Source organism: Aotus nancymaae, unplaced genomic scaffold (assembly GCF_030222135.1).
Source record: "Aotus nancymaae isolate 86718 unplaced genomic scaffold, 86718_ANA_hifiasm-v0.15.2.pri h1tg000057l, whole genome shotgun sequence".
NCBI classification, from domain to species: Eukaryota; Metazoa; Chordata; class Mammalia; order Primates; family Aotidae; genus Aotus; species Aotus nancymaae.
The window spans coordinates 38465001-38480295 of record NW_026988471.1 but is presented as its reverse complement, the minus strand read 5'-3'; the positions used below and the strand labels follow the sequence as shown (position 1 = coordinate 38480295).

Below are 15295 nucleotides of genomic sequence, written 5' to 3'. Positions count from 1 at the left end.
TGCCTTTTAGACAGAAGACCTACTATCTGAGTCTAGAATATGGTGCCACAAAACCCAAAAACTAACAAAATGAAACTAAACTAGAACTCTGAAATGGGGAGGGAGAAGGGGAGGAAGAGATCTCCTACTTGCCGCATGATGATCCATAAACATTGATGGCTTTAGCAAATTCCCAAATACTCAGAAAAGAGCAACTTACTGGAGAAAGGCTGCACATTTTAGTGTGGGTTGGCAGTTTTCCAGGGCAAATTATCCTTAAAAACAATGCACTGTTGGTCCTTTCCAGGTGTCTTGATAGAATCCTTCATATTGAGCTACACTTTCAAAAGTTGGTTTCCTTTATGAAAATGAACTCTGGATCAAGCTGAATTGACTAATTACTACTGTATATGGTGATTAGGAAAGTGACATTTGGTACAGCTAATTTATGAAAATATAGACAAGGGCAATAGCTCTGCTCAGAGTGCGAAAGAAAAATTAAACATATTTGCTACCATGAGCAATGTTCTCATGTTCCCTTCACCAGATGGGCTGCTGGATTTATGATGGGATATGTTATAGATACATATCAAGATAAATGGAAACTAGGAGCCCCTTTCAAGCTGGACTTCAAGATCTAAAGAGAGAATCTATTCCATAGCCGGCTTGTTAATTGATAGAGCTGTATTCCTGAATTTTTACACATTATTGAGATCAATATCAAAAACCAATATTGAACTGATTATGAACAATATTTTCAACTTTTTCTAAGCAATAATCAAGGTTAAGCAATGATAAAGCAAAACTGAAAAGTCTGAATTGCATTTCCTTTTAATTTTTCAGCCCACCCTCTTACAGTTAGATAGCTGGCAAGTGCCAGAGTCAAAGAAGGAAAGGGGCAATAAAGTCTACAAATTAGATGCTTTATCAATTAGATGCTCCAACAAGAGCTGAGGGTGGCACTCACCACCTTCCAGCAGCAAGAGCCTCATGGTAGGAAGAAGCCAAATCTCAAAGCCATTAGTGGCAGCAGCAGGAAGTGACAGTCAGGGCAGGACCCTCTGTCTTTAGCAGCTTTTATCACTATTTCCCATGTGTCTGGTTCCTCCAACAGCTCCACAGGCATCTCTAAATCAGGACCTAAGTCTGCATCCAGATAAGCACACTTTTGAGACCACCAGAATTGCTTCAGTGTAGTTCTAGGAAAATGATAATCCTGCTTTTATTGATTCTATAGCATGTTATGTTTTGTTCAAAGTGCCTTCTGACACATCCTGGCAGACAGAGGATGTGTCAGAAGGCGAGTCCTCGCCACTCCTGAGGGGTACCTAAAGAGCCCTGGGCTAGGAGTAGAAAGCCCACCTATGGCAGACATTCTTCCCCTTTTACAAACAAGGAAAACAAAGCATAGAGCACTTAAATGGCCTGCCAAAGGCCACATAATTAAGAGGACTGATAATAAATTTCTCAAAGTGTACTATATGCCAGGCTCTGTGCTGAGAGTTTACTCACATTTCCCTCATCTGATAGGTTCTATTGTTACCTCTGTTTTACAGAGGAGGAAACCGAGGCTGAGAGAAATTAAATAATCTGCCTATAGTCCCACAGCTAACAAGTGACATAGATGGGATTGAATTTGCATCTGCCCTAAAAACCAGCTCTTAGATACCTAAACAGACTTTGTCAGATAAGGAGTCACTGTGACTACATCTGATCATGCCCAGTTAATCCTTTCAAGTGAACAAGGACAGAGCAGGCAGACCTGTGTTGACACATGGCATTGCTTTCATCATATCAATCTGTACATTTCCATCCCCTTTGCTTTCACACTGATACCTTGAGGTTGCCTTCTACCCACACTGAAGCAGAAACAGACTCAAGGAAACCGCTGTATCAAACTCTGCGTAGAAAAGCTCCTTTCCCTGCTTGGTTTTCAGGTGCCTGAACACTTGACTGGGTCTGAGAAAAAAACAAGGGGCACAGAAGTTACTAGGATGCGAAAAAAAGGTCCAGGAAAGGGGGGACGTGAGGGCAAGGGACTCCACCTCTTCGTAACCTCAGAGCCCTAGACACGCAGGAGCCCCAGATCAGGGGTGAGAGTTGGGGGTTCAATACCTGGTAAGGATGGGAAGGGAAAACCTCCCCTTGACCTAGTGGAACTGATGTCTCTAGACAGAAATCTCTCTATGAGTGGGGAAAGGGGGCCCAACCCCACAGTTGCACCTTCTAAAATGAATTCCTTATACTTCCTCCTACCTGAATGTACCTACCAACCCCACATAGGTGAAACAGTCCAAATAACTATCAGGTGCTTGAACCTGAAATATAAATAGACATCTGGTCCAGTTCCGATGACAGCATGAAGGAGAGGTATGATCCTCTTTCTGTTTACCGCCCATCCTTATCACATCCAGTCCTGACAAGGACATCCAGACTGCCTGGCTGGAGGACAAGGAGAGGGTGAGATAACCTGCAAACAGTCCAGACCTGTACCTTACTACCCTTCTCACTGCATCTCATAATACACCCACACACGCATGCACACACGCACGTATACTCTGCCACATTTCAGCCTACATCTCATCAGAACAGGCCCACAAAATGTTTCCAGCCCTAATTTTACGTCAAGCAGCATGATGACATAGCCAACCAGGCTGGAAGAAAGAAAAATGCCATTAGGCAGTTTTGCTAAGCATCTCTTAAATCAGCTAGTTGGGAATTCACTGCTAAGAACCAGTGGATAGGAGGAGTTTAGAGGAGCACAAAAATGAGAGGTTAGCACGCTATGTCACTCAGCTCTGCCCACCCATCTGCCCACCACCCTGCCCCCAGGCGCTACTGCCTACTGTAATCAGCTAGGCGCTCCCCTCTGCCACCAGCCACCATCCACAGCCCAGAGTTGCAGCACATCAGCATTCCTATCACTCCCCTCAACCCAAGGGGAAAACATTCCAGCTGCCTTGTACTTAAGCATCACCCTCGGCACCATAAGCTGGTGCCTGTGCATAATTGACAAAGAATATGCTGATAAGAAATGGGGCTGTTTCAAGTTTCTGAAGGATAAATATGTAATTAAAAGAAAAATCTAATTTAACAGAATTCTGAAGACATTTTTTAAAACTCTCTGGCAACATCCTTTATGGATTATTCCCTTTTACCAGAACACTTCTGTTGTGCCTTTGTTTGGAATTCCAAGCCTGGGGCTGGAGAGCCACTATTCTTGGGCATCCCACAGTCCTCGCCACTCCTGAGGGGTACCTAAAGAACCCTGGGCTAGGAAGAGAAAGCCCACCTCTGTTTCCCTGCAGGGCTCAGAAGTACCTGAATTTTCCAAAGTCTGAGCACCTAGTGACTCAGTGGAGTGCTCTCTGAGGACCGGTAACCTGGTCAGCAGCTGCCCCATGTGTGTAGGGCAATACAAAAGGCCTCGGAGAGCACCACTAATCACCAAGGCACAAGTGTGCAGGGGTGAAATCAGCTTCAGGACTCCCTGCTTCTGGATGCCCCATTTCACTGCCTGGCTGGTTTCAGACCCACACTGAGCCAAAACACTTCCTGAGGCACACAGACAAACACAAGCTCTACAAACTGCAGACCAGGAGGCTGTCACTTCCTCAGAGACAGCCCGGCATGCCCTTCATTCTACACAGCCTCCTTATCCTGGAGTTTGGCTTAATAATCATGGTCCTACCACCCATTAGCTAGCTTTCTACCTGCAGCAAAGGAAGTCTCTGAGTCTTAGTTAATGTGTAAAATGGGGTTAATATTTTTCTCATCAGAATTCCAAGTAGTACAAGAGACCAGGCACTTCTTATGAGTGATCACCTTTAATCCATGCCTCCTGCCATACCCTACTCGGTCACCTCTAACTTAACTAGTCTTATCTAGCCCAATTTACTGAAGGGCCTCACCTATTAGACCCTTCAATTTTCCCTCAGTTCAATCCTACCTATAAAGTGAGTAAAAACAAACGAAAGCCTTACCCTCTCAGAGCTTAGAGTCTAGAAAAGGACAGGGGCATTATTGAAAGACTGGCACAAAGAGATGTCAAATTACAACTCTGACACAAAGGAGAAGTACAGAGTGTTCTGAAATCACAGAACAGGGTGCCTGAGCTATAACAGGAAGAAGGCTGACATTCCCAAGAGAAGCAAGATGATCTTTTGGGGCAGAAGGAAGAGCAGGCACAGCGCTTTGTGGGGAGAGACCAGCTCACTCCTGAACAGGAAGACCTGCAGGTCTGCACTGTGGAGAGTAAGGGAACGTCATGGAAGATGTTGCTAGAAAGGAAGGAGGGAGCTAGACCGTGGAGGGAATGAAGGCCGGGCTGAGACTTGGTCTCTATTGGGAACCCCAATGGAAGTCACCAAAGATTATAAACTAGGATAAGGCATGAACAGAATTGATTTTTTTAAACAAGCAAAAAACATTTTACTCTGGTCCCTGCATGAAGAACAGATTAGAGGGTCTGGCAGTGATATAAGGGATGGAAATATAAACCGGCCAATACAAAACTGCCAAGAGGAAGAGGTTCCAGTGAGAGGAGGTTGGAGAATCCTTCCTGTGTCAGAGTCAGCTGGGTCCAGGGGCACATGTGGGTGGCACTCGGGGGAGGAAATGGCCGTTCTAGACAGAGGAACAGCAAAAGCGTAGGTGTAGGGGACAGGGGCCTTTATCGGAACTGACAGGAGGTTCAGTATTGCTGGAGCAAAAAGCATGAGAGGGAGACTGATGAGAAATAAAGAGCTAAGAGGAAAGGTTGGCAGGGACCAGGCGGGAAGAGCTCCCTCCCCCACATGACAAGGCTCCATCCAGCAAGTTATCAGGAGCTGCAGAAGGACTTAAGCAGGGAGGCGATATGATCAAGTTTATTTTAGATAGATGTTTCTGTCAGTTGGGTTAAAAAAAAGGGATATGAGGAGATACGGGAATAGGTGGCTTTGCATTCACACATTAAAATACTATGCAGATATTAAAAATGATCAAAAGTGGAGAATTCTCCTGGCTTAATGCTGGATACAAAGCAGTATATTTCACAGTATCTCAAATAACAGGTTTGTATGTACATTAGCATACAGACTGAATGAACACAAATCTTTTAACAGGTTTATATAACTAACTGGCAGCATAAGAGATGATTTTTTTCCTTCTTTATAGTTTTCTGTATTTATCATAATAAGCGTGTATATATGAAAGTTCATAATCAGAAAAAAACAAATATTTAAACTACATGAAGTCAGCATGAATGGCCCTAACACACTGATTGCAATAATTTACATTTTGATAGCCCCTGATATTTAGCAACCCTAAATCTTAAGCCACAAGATAAATACCATTCTACGTTCACAGAGGGGAAAATAAAAAACAGGGAAGCAAAATGATTCATGTAACGTGACACAAAAGGCTAGAGGCAGAAGCAGATCAGAACTAGGTAGATGCATGCACTTTTCAGCTGATTCAGTTATTTTTGCTGAGATGTTACTTGAACAGAACAGATCATGCACAATTCAATAATTAAGATAGCCAAAATAATTAGGAACAGCCCAACAGACTGCGTGATTATCAGCCCAAATCAATAAAGAAGTCAATCCAAAGCCTTCGATAAATAAGGCAGTCTACAGCCACTGCTACAGGAACTGTAATTCCAGAAGCCTGATCTCAAGTACATCAGTATTTTTCTAGAAGTCAGGAGGGGCCGATATTAGAAGGGAAGAAAGCAGAAGTTGCTTCCATGCTGTGCCCATCTTCATCCATACTGATTGTGTTAAAAGGAAGGAAAAAGCTAATCCAAGTGGTACACGATTGTGGCTTACTTAACTCCAGTGCTGAAATAGGTGGCAGACAGCCCTATTTCTCTAATTGCTGATCACCTCATGGCTCTTTCACACACTTCCCCCATCACTCTCAGGAACTAAAAAAAACACAATCCTAAGTGAAATTACAGCTGCAGATATTAGACCCTTCAGGCTCTATCCTGCCCAGGATAAGCTCCTGTCCACCTCCTGGACAGGGAAGCTGTGTCCTGAAACAGTACCAGATCCGATTGCAGGCCATGTTACTTCTCTTCTGTGGGTGCCTAGAAAATGCAGCAAAGAAGAGCCCCGTGTGAAATTGGCCTTATTTTTATTTATTCTTTTAAAACTTCAGAAAAGCTTAGAGAAACCCAGTGATATTTTTAACATGGCTTCCACAGCCTAAAATAACATTGTTGGCTTTGCCGGATGGGTGAGGTGAGACTATGGGGAGGGACAATGGAGGAGGTAGGAGGTTTCCCAAAACTGCCAGGCTTGCAGATTAAACAAGTGCAAATCAGTCAGTGTCTAGATTTATGCTGAAATGGACGATACCACATTTTGCAAGCTAATGAAGTGGCATTTGCCTATAAATACAGAGAAAATGAATAACCAAATTAAATTTTCTTAATCTACTGCAGGTAGTCCTGAAGATCAATGGAATAACAATTAAATAGAAGTTCTGCATCCACGAGTCCTAATTCAACCCTTGCCATGACCATCCCCCGTTTTATCTGCTTTATCTTACGGAGGTGGTAACGGGCTGTCATGTTAGACACTGGCTGGCAGGCCCAGGCTGTGAACAGGAGAATTGCATGGGATGCCCCACAAATGAGATCTGCCCATACCTGTCAATCATCTGGACACTGTCATGGACCTTGTGACCCCTTTATATTTCTGAGCCCTCTTGAGGTCTGTTGGCTATGTAATTCTTGCCCTGCTTTCATCCTCATTTTCCCCTCTAGGAAAGATAGCCACAAAATATACATCATCCTCTAAATAGGAAATGCCATATACCTTGATAATGGTACTTATTAAGGGTCACTCATTAGAACACAGAAAAATATCTCAGAGGCCCCAGGCAGTGGCAATAAAGTCTTCCCAAAGTCCTCATTAGCAGAAGTACCTCCTGAAACCTCACCTAGGAACTATTTGCCCTAATTTCAGACCTAATATCTACTTGCTTCATTTATGGCCCCCTGTTCCTGGCCCAGCAGAAGCAGCAAAGTGGAATATTCAAAGGGACAGCCAGAGGCAGATAACAGAAGCAGAAGGAAATGATATTTAGCAAAGCAATAATCATTTTTTAAAAATCAAAACAAGCACAATCTTTAAAAAAAAATAGTAAACTACATCATTTAGTTTTATGGCAAATAATTCTACAAACCTCTGTATCCCCTAAGGGAACCTAGGCATTACATCATAGTTCATACTGATAACCTTGAGTCATTACGCAAAAGTTAAAATTAGTGCTCTGTTTCAGAAGGCAGACATGTGCTGTGCATAATGCACCGAATAAATATATTCATCCAGTTAGATAAATACAAGTTTTGATGCACAGAGAGGTAGGTTTTAGCTATTTGGAAAACTCCTTCTGCACTTCCTGATGCTCCAAATAAATCATAAAATGTAATAATAAGGTAACAAAGAAAGAAAAGAAAGCATGAAGTCTGACCCTTCACTTTTAAAATGAGAAACTGAGGTCCATGCAAGTTGAAATGAGTTGCCAAAGTCCCACAGGGAGCAGGAAGAGCCAGGCCAGGCCTTCAGCTCCTGGTTCCTAATCCTCCCCCACTGTAGCACCTGAACACCCTCTCCACTGCAGACAACTGATAACTACCAGCAGTTCCAATGCTATTCTCCTGATCAGATACGCTTAGTCAGTAAACATGGCTCCTTTCTCTCTTCGTAAAAACTGCTCTGAGTTATGTGAAAGAAAGTTGTTGTGTACATTTAAGGTGCTTTTTCTTTTATTCCATGACTAATGCACTTATCATCTGGCTACTACAGAGTAATTTCAGTTTTCTAGTTCATAATCTCCCATGGATCTTGTAAGACTCTTCCCTAGTGTGACTATTAGAATGAAACAAACAAAACTCTCAACAGAATAAAAAAAAAAATCTAGAAACATATTTTCAAATCAAGACACCAAAGTGAAGACCAATATGTGATGACTCTCTTCCATGGAGGTGTCTCTCTCCCTCTTTCCCATCACTAGCCAGTACAGTTTTATTAACCTATATTGAACAGTTTCATTTCTCTCCTCTTAGATAATCTTTTAAGTCTTCCAAACGACCAAAATTGCTTAGGACAGGGCAAACATGAGGCGGTATGCTCAATACCTTAGATCATATACATTCTGTCTCCTGGAAGTCATACTGTGGCTCTCTCAGGAAGAGTCAGCCTGACCCCATGGCATGTCTACCTAATGTCTGCTTTGTGTGGAAGGATTTAAGTAAAAACATGTCCTATCAAGCATCAGAGATTGAGCAGCAGATCTGCCATTCTAATCACTGCCATGCATGACTAAAGAGGTTCACCTAGATATGACCTTTCATCAGCATAAAGGTGGAAATTTGGGGTCACAGAGAGTCATGTCATGTTCAGATTTCTTGAATAGGACTTTGAATGAAATTAACTATTATGCCAATTACAATATGTGGATAGCTACCTAGAAATATCAATCAAGGAAAAGAGGAAGAAACTGAAATGAATAATCAAGATTCATAATACAAATTAAAGTGATCAAATATAACTTCCAGATACTTAACACAGAGAATTATTAAATTCAGAAAGCACCTATCTAAAACTTCTGAACAAAATGAAGCACAATGATAGATTTCTCTTTGCCTTCACATGAATTATGAGTATTAAATACTCTCATGAAACAAAGAACGAATAAACCTAGAATGTTTTTCCTTTGGCAACAAAAAAAGCATGTTTTTTTTCTTTCATCAAAATCTTTTTAAAACTTCTTCAAAGAAATTTAAAATAGGCAATTAAGGAAAAATTTAAATTATACTATGCAATTTTCTAAAGGATATACCCCTTTTGCATTCTCTGCTATGAACTCTAATTCCAGTTTCCGACATCAGATATAACTTATTGCCAATTTCCTACGAAATCATCTAAGAAAAAAAATTGTACAGTTGAGTCCTTCTAACCAAATGGTAAATGTTGCTCCAACAGAACAGAATGCCTGGAATAATAGAAAAGTTCCGCTTTCTCCTTTGAATCCCTCAGGAAATGAAAAAGAAAATTAGCAATAAGAAAGCATGTCACATTCAAAACAGCAAAGAAAAGCTCCGTGAGTGAACAATTTGAAAACAGAAAAAGGCCCTTAAACTTGGGCTGTCCTAATGCTTACCCACTCTAGAGAGAACTGACCTTTTCCCATCCTGACACTTTGCAGAGTTAATTAAGCTGCTGTTTTCTAGGCATCTTATAAGTACAGCTGGTTAAAGCTACAAGAGACCAAACAGGTTACACTAATCCAACCTCCATATTTACATATGAGAAAATCGAGATCTGAAGAGGTAAGGTCACTTGCCCAAGGTCACATAGCTAGTTAAGAGCAGAGTGAAGAACATGCCCCAAATCTCCAGTCTCCTGTCACCTCAATAAACTGCAAAATAAACTTGTTAGGAGGAAGATCACTTCAGAATGCCAGTAAAACCACGGGTCTCTGGAAGAGCCACCTCTGCTTGAAGAGCCTGAAGAGCACCCTCACACCCCACGTGATTCTCCAGGCTTTTTTCAGCACACAGGAACCTCCCTAGTAGCAAGTCTGACACAGCAGCAGAATGATTCAGTGAAGAGCCTGATAAAGGACAGCAACCAAGAATCTTTCTTGCAGCAACTCATTTCAGCTATTCTGCTTTCTGATCAAGGGAAGAATGTAACTGGAGTTGCAACTGTTTTACTGGAAAAAATATATTTAATAAACCAAAACAGTAAAAGGACATACATAGAATGAACCTGGCAAAGCATGACTGATATACTGAGTTCCTGTCTTCTGAAAACTGCCCCTACGTCCTGTAAGAGAACAAAGATAAAGGAAGAGTTTCTTGAAGACAGTGACTTCCTATGGAGATAAGCAAAGAGACAAGAAAATCTACATAATGATATAATCCTTCCATTAAGGATTAAGAATATTTATGAGGAAAATCTCCATAAAGATGCGCTTTGTTAGTTATACACTGATTTTGTTTTGAGTACTTCAAAAATAAAAGCATACAATAAATGTTGGCATTTTATCCATCTATAACTATTACTACATTTTTTTTAACACCAAGTACCTTATCTTCTTTGGATTAATTAGTGCCTTAGTCTTTGAAAACTGAGAATGATTTTCTCCTGTCCTTGAATTTAACAACAAGAAAAAAAAATGAAGTGGATGAGAAGAGAGTGGGTCAGATATGACTGTGATTTGAATCAATCTAAGGCAAATTTTTCAACAACTATTCTGTGGAAGATTCCCATGTGCCCAGTACTAACCTGGATGGTATCCATCCCTGGCATTAAGGTAGGATGTGAAATCAACAAGGAAATCATACAGTACAATGTAGAAAGTGCTATCATAAAGGTATTTATAAAATACAATGGCATCCCAGTTAATATAGCAATTGATTCTGCAGGGAATGAGAGAGGGGCTGAGGACAGAGGCAAGGAAAGCTAGAGAGGAAATGAGAATAGCACTAAGCTTTTAAGGAAGAGTAGATGTTGTCCAGATGGACAAGAGAGGATGGTATTTAGGTAGAGAAAGCAGTATGCACAATGACGCAGAGATACGAAAGTGCATGTGTATTGAAGGACTAGCAAATGGTCTCATGTAACTTGATCCTAGACTTTATGCAGAAGTAGCTGGAGGCACGTGGTAAAAGCTTATGACCTGCTAAATTCAGACTCGTAGCTGTGGGCAGTGGGAAATGATCAGAGATTTGGGGGATTTTTGTTTACATCTCAACTAAAGTGTACAATTCAGTGACATTTAGTACATTGTGCAATCACTCCCAAAATCTATTTCCAGAACATTTTCACAAGCCCAAAAGAAAATCACTTGCCCATCAAGGAGTCACTCCCTATTATCCCCTCCCTGTTTTCTGTCTCTGTGGGTTTGCCTAATCTGGATATTTCATAAATGGAATTATATAACTTACGGGACTTGGTGTCCGGCTTCTTTCACTGAGCATAGCGTTTTTCAAGTCCATCCATGTTGTAACATGTATCAGTATTTCATTCCTTTTTATGGCTGAATAATGTTCCATTGTATGGACATACCACATTTTCTTTATTCATCAGTTGATGGACATTTGGATTGTTTCCAAATTTTGGCTATTGCAAATGTCCTGTTGTGAACATCTATGTAGAGTGTTTTTGTCTGAGTATCTGTTTTCAACTTTGGGGGGTATATACCTACTAGTGGAATTGCTGGGATATTTGGTTCTTCTATGTTTAACTTATTGAGGAACCCATCAGATATTTTTAGTCAAAGGAAAGACATAAGATTGTATTTTAGAAAGTTAAATGTACCTAATGGATATTTAAGGAAACAAGATCTATGGAGATGGTTCCCCAAAGATCCACCAAATAGTTGCTCATCTGTTCCTTCCTGCCTTCCTTCTTGGGCTTCCTATCTTCTTTCCTTTCTCTCCTGCCTGCTTGCTTGCTTTTTTTTTTCTTGTCGAACCTACAAGTTGGCATGCAATATGGTGGTCCAAATATATGCCCACCCACATACCTTGTGGCTTTACACCATCTTCTGAGTCTTCTGTGCTAAAATCCTGCTAGCTCAGCCCATCTGTAACAGTTCAGATTGTTTTCTTGCTTCATAATTCCTGCTCTGAGGAAGCATCAAGCTGTAATAAATAGGTCTCTCGGTATCGAACGAGAGTTCCAAGAGGAGCCTAGCACAAGAAAGGCTCCTGGAAGGGTTTGTTGGAAGGGTTTTGACTTGAACATTCCTGCTGAGATAACCAGGGTCCATATTCCTATATTCTCCCTCCATCCCACTCCTCCAGAAACAGAAACGTACATTGCTAAACAACTGCTTCCTCTGCAGGTCTTCCAGCTTGTCATTTCAAAAGCGGATGATTCTTCACAGAAATTTCAAGGATTATGAAAGCCCAATACAGACATGAGTTAAGTGGCTTTTCTTCAAATTAGAATTGGCTACTAATTTTGAACATGTGCCACTAACAACACACCAGGACACTGACAATAGCAAGGAGTGATTTGCTAATTTTCTTGCTCAAAGTTGTTATATTTATAGATGGATTGGAAAGTTGTAACAATGGTCACTCAGTTGCCAGTCAGAGAATAGAAATGATACATGTTGCTTTCCTCCAAGAAATCAGGAAGTTAAAACAAGTCATAGCCTAACTTGAACAGATTCTATAAATGAACCTGGCTTGAGGAGTGGGGGTGAAGGGAGATGTTCAGAAAAATGCTCTCCATGAAGCTCTTCTTGAGAGACACTGAACATCCAGGGGTGCGGGGATGGGGAGGAGCGTGAGGACAAAGACTGCGCATCTCGGAGCACTGAAGCACCAGACTAAGTATCCGATGTGTAGCAACTGCACCTTCTGATCTTAGAGTACAATGATACCCCCTAATATGCAGAATCTGAACATTTTACATTCCATTTTTAAAGTGCAATTATAAATAAGCCTCCTTAGAACCAACCATGCAACCTCTGGGTCTTTAGAGAGTAAAGAGACTCCAACAGCTCTTCAAAAGGAGAAGCACAGGGCCTTCAGGCCACTTCCATGTGCCTGTTAGGGCAGTATGTGGAGAAAGTGGTCGATCCAGAAAAGCTGGGAGGAAATCTGAGTTCTCCTCTCAGTCTTCTCTTGCTATGGAATGGCCATAGGCAGGATGGGACTGTCACCTGAACGTCCCTGCTGCTTCGGCTTCTATGGTTGTGTGGCTCTCTGGAGCCCCTCTTCCTTGGCTAACCAAAGCCAGATTTTGTTCAGGTGTCAGGCAGCCAAGTGCTTCCTGGGGAGACTGGGCCGTTCTCCAGTCCCAGGGGCTGAAGCTTGATTGGTCTAAGAAACTCTGGTCCATTCCACTTGCCAGGGATTGCTTTAAGAATGGTCATGTGACATAATTTTGGCCAATGAGACCTGTGGGAAGTCTGCTGGACTTCTGGGAAATCACATTTATTACAAAAGAAGAGATCAGAACACGGGGCCTGGCTTCTTCTGTTTCCTAGCTCATTCACAGAACTCACAACTAGCAACTCACAGAACTGTTGTGACCCGGTAGAGACATGGCTCAAGGCAAAATTGACTACCTTGGGTCTGCTAAAGCCCAAAAGCCTTGAATCTCTTTAATTAAATAGCCAGATGCAGGCCTTCTCCAGACTTCCTGTTAATGCAAGATAATACAGTTTCCTTGTAGGCTAAGCGATTTTTACTTGGGTATTCTGTTATTTGGCACTTAAAGGCCCACCCAAATGAGTAGATAAATGTTTATCAAGCACTTTATCAACTACAAATTTTTAAATTACACCCACAACCCAAATTATGTTTCATATCTCATGAGAAATACTGCTGTATCTGACCTTTTTAGAAATCACTATAACCCCAACACTGGGAGGCCGAGGTGGGAGGATCACTTGAGGCCAGGAGTTTGACATCAACTTGGTCAACAAAGCAAGACCCTGTTTCTACAAAAAATTTTAAAATGAAAATTAGCTAGGCATGGTAGAGGATGCCTGTAATCCTAGCTACTCGAGAAGCTGAGGTGGGCTGATCACTTGAGCCCAGGAGTTTGGGGCTACAGAGAACTATGATCGTACCACTGCACTCCAGTCTGGGCAACAGAGTGAAACCTTGTCTCTAAAAAAGAAAATTGTTTTTAAGAAATAAATAACAACTCCAGAAAACTACATGTATGGAAGAATACCTGACCAGGAAAAAAAAATAGCTCTGGCATTTGAACCTGTAAATATAGTCAGAAGAATGTGAAAACAAGAACTATGTGATGACTCAGAAATAAAAACATGCTCTAAAAAGCACCCATGCCACAAATTTCAAAAATTACAATTGGGGCCTATTAGTAAGAAGCAATCAATTTCCCCCATGGCATAATCAAAATATTACTGCAGAATCATCTGTATCAGTGGTTAAGTGAACAGGGAACTACTCTTTCACGCCTCTCAGTGGCTCGCAGATCTGTTTATTTCAGTAACTGCCACATTTGTAGGGCATACAAAACTGTATCTTTTATAATTTCTCCTGTCATTATTTTTTAACTTTCCCAAATCAGGTGCATTGGGACCTGTTCAGAGGACTAACAGGTAATAAGTTATTTATACAGCTGCCAATTTTCCAAATCAGCGGTGGTGCCTAGAGATGACTTTGGGGGACTGAAGCTTCCATGCCCACAAAATCCATCAGCTCCCCGTATACCCTCGACACTTCAAAATGCGCAATCTGGATAAAGGCCCCACCCCTACATCTTCTAAACAAAAATCAAAGGGCCTGCTCCTTCCAAGCAATATATTCTGTCTTATAAATTAAAACCCATTTGAGATTATGCTGATAATAACATCCCCCTTGCTCACAGGCATTCTGATAATGTGGTTTCAGAGAGAAATGAAGGCAGTTAGAGCTGATATGCTAGGTTTTGCGGGTAATTGACAGGAGTTTACAGCCCAAGTGCACATCACCTATCACCCGCAATATAGTATCAAAATCAGGTTAGAATCATTGCTTGAAATTCCTTTCAACTCTATGATAATTTTTTATTCTACATGTGCTTATTTTCCTCCTACCAACTTGAATTTCAGAAAGAAAAGGTAACCCTTGAGAAAAGAGAAAAGAAAAGAAATATAAGACTTTGATGCATCTTCAGCAGACATCTTCTAGCTGGATTTTATCTTTTACTGCTGTATAGTAAACAGTTTCTTTGTGTCTTTTTTGTTTGTTTCAAACACCTGAAGAAAAAAACAAATTTTAATTTTTATTATTTTATTTTTTCGTAAGTTATTGGGATACAGGTGGTATTTGGTTACATGAGTAAGTCCTTTAGTGGTGATTTGTGAGATTTTGGTTCACCCATCACCCGAGCAGTATACACTGCATCCTATTTGTCATCTTTTATCCTTCGTCCCCTCCCACTCTTCCCCGCAAGTCCCCACAGTCAATTGTGTCATTCTTATGCCTTTGAGTCCTCATAGCTTAGCTCCCACATATCAGTGAGAACATTCGATGTTTGGTTTTCCATTCCTGTTACTTCACTTAGAATAATAGTCTCCAATCTCATCCAGGTCGCTGCAAATGCTCTTAATTCATTCCTTTTTATGGCTGAGTAGTATTCTATCATATATCTCATATATATATATATATATATATATATATATAGTTTCTTTTCTTTATATATATATATATATTTCTTTTTTTTTTTTTTAATAAGATAGGGTTTCACCATGATGGCCAGGCTGGTCTTGAACTCCTGACCTCAGGTGATCCACCCACCTTGGCCTCCCAAAGTGCTAGGATTACAGGCGTGAGTCA

The 15295-nt window shown here is 41.1% G+C and overlaps 1 protein-coding gene across 4 annotated transcripts in view; it reads right to left on the bottom strand.

The window, feature by feature from the left end:
• Positions 1–15295, bottom strand: part of TMEM178A (transmembrane protein 178A) — a 56411-nt gene that overhangs the window by 27405 nt on the left and 13711 nt on the right. Inside the window, exons 1-2 of one of the 4 annotated variants that reach the window (XM_012450648.3) lie at positions 2250–2486; positions 1816–1938 (exon numbers count right to left, since the gene is read on the bottom strand). The exons of the other annotated variants lie outside the window; for them this stretch is intronic. The gene's annotated coding sequence lies outside the window, so the exon portion shown is untranslated. Of the gene's footprint in view, positions 1–1815; positions 1939–2249; positions 2487–15295 lie in introns of those variants that run through there. 4 annotated transcript variants of the gene reach the window in all.